The sequence below is a fragment of the Orycteropus afer genome, unplaced genomic scaffold (assembly GCF_000298275.1).
Source record: "Orycteropus afer afer isolate SDZICR_OR568_19922 unplaced genomic scaffold, OryAfe1.0 scaffold08037, whole genome shotgun sequence".
Lineage (NCBI taxonomy): Eukaryota > Metazoa > Chordata > Mammalia > Tubulidentata > Orycteropodidae > Orycteropus > Orycteropus afer.
In genome coordinates, this window is record NW_006929624.1 from 1 (window position 1) to 2,044 (window position 2,044).

Genomic DNA, 2,044 nt, shown 5'->3' on the forward strand with positions numbered 1-2,044 from the left:
CTGAATAGTTTGCAACTGCAATGCAGTGTCAGAACTCACTTAAGTTCCTGTGGAAAAAGCGAATTCTTATGATATAGAAGTCAGATATGCCTCCAGTCTCCACCTTCTTCACCAGTCTGACACTAGCTATTCCTTCTATGGCACTGCTTCTCAGCTGGGTTCCATAACTCATTGCAACGGCCACACAAAACTCACAGACCATAGTCACAGTTATGTGGTTTATTAGGAAAGTAACAGGCTACATACAACTTGGGATCAGGATCAACTTGGAAGTTACAGAAATAACTGAGGATGAGGATCAGAAAACATATAGGCAAAGTTTGGAAGGCTACCTTGAGGTGAGGAGCATATTCTTCCTTTCTTTAGTGCAGGTGCAGCTTCCAACCAGGACAGCTCTCTCAGCTGCTCTCAGCTATGCTAACAAGCAGGCCCCTTGGGGCCTTGCACACTGCTTAGCCTCTGGCTTCCACTCAGTCAACCTTTCTGCTGCCACGGGACCCACCTCATGGTCAATGTAGCAGCCTGCTCAGTTCTCTGGGCTGCCTTCCTATCAGCAGCTTTCTGCTGTTACATGCTCTCTGTCATTAAGCCCCCTTCCAGGCTCTGCTGTCGGTCCTTTCCTGGTCTCCTTGCCATCTTCAGTGTTACAGCCCTTTACTGGTATTACAGCTCTTTCAGGAGGTCCCCTCCTCCTCTCTCTCTCCCTCTGCCTCTGTGGCATAGGCTGCTTATATAAGCACACTCTTTGTCAATTTCAAGGTATGGAACTCACAGCAGTACCAGTTTACACTTGTATGGGGATTTTCCCTGTTCTTAAAAGTTGGGAGTGTTGCACAAGAATGACTGGGAGACTTTCATTTATTTAACTTTGATACCAATTCACCCATTGGAAGAAGTGGGAGGCTTGGAAGAGAAAAGATAGAAGTGAACTTGTAACTGCAGCATGCTTGCCCAGCACCAAGGATAGAGAAGTTGGAGACCACGCTTGTGTGACTAAAGTTCAGTTCTTGTTGCTGTCACTGTTACCCAGGGTGAACTTGTGGAAGAGGTACTATGCCCGGCCAGCATTCTAGGCCCCCAGCTTGGTCAGATTGCTCAAGTGATTGCACAGCTCCTTGACGTCCCTTGCTTGCACAGCAGGGGGCTCTCCAAGAAGTCACACAGCTGTGCGTCATCGTGTTAGTGGCCAGCTGGTGCAGGTCCAGGAGGCTTTGGTTGAGGCTCTGCTCCAGGTGGAAAGCATACTCCATGGTGTTGAGCCCACTGCCCCAATCGTTCAGGTCCACCTTCCTGATGTCACGGAGATGGATGTGACCCCTGCACTGGTTCTGCAGTCTCAGCAGCATCTCTCTGTGCTCACTGTCCTTGTACAAGTGACACAGATAGTAGATGGCAAAGTTCTTCAGGGTCATATCATTGTGATGGAATTGGTAGGCCATGGAAAGGGACATGTAGGAGACATAAAGCTCCAGGTTGAAATGCTGGTTGGTGGAGGCCTCCCATTCCTGGTGGTAGTTCTCATGCACCTGCTGTTACCCAGATGTGAGCTCATGCCCAGAGTGATTCAGAATGAATTCAGTCACACTAGATAAGAGAGATAAAAGTGTTTAATCACTTATGCATAAGCAGAGAAGAAACAGAGTTTCAAAGTACTCTAAAAGGCTGCACATCCCTGGAGGGTAAATACAGTTTATATATGTTGAGCCAAAGCTTATGGTCACATATACACATTCTGTTCGCAAGGACTGAATCTTTTGATTTATGAAAAGAGCAAAGAAAGACTAATTATGAGTATAGAATTTTATCTAAATTCTGGAAGACATCAACTCCACGTGTGTTCTGTTTTTCTCAAGACTGACCTCCCTAGATTGTCACATTCTATATTGTTATTGTCTTTTGGTCTGTGTCCCAAGGTCATAATGTTTTTGTTTTGTTTTGTTTTTTCCCCAAACGTTATTTTGAACATTAGGTCATCAGTTCTCCAATTTGAAGCTCTGGTATGCTACACAAGAGTGGCAGTATCAGAACCTTCCCCTTGGTATGC

The 2,044-nt window shown here is 45.9% G+C and overlaps 1 pseudogene; it reads right to left on the reverse strand.

Moving 5' to 3' along the window:
• Window positions 1–1,000: 1,000 nt before the first annotated feature.
• Window positions 1,001–1,526, reverse strand: LOC103213563 (annotated as a pseudogene).
• Between the last annotated feature and the right edge of the window lie 518 nt (window positions 1,527–2,044).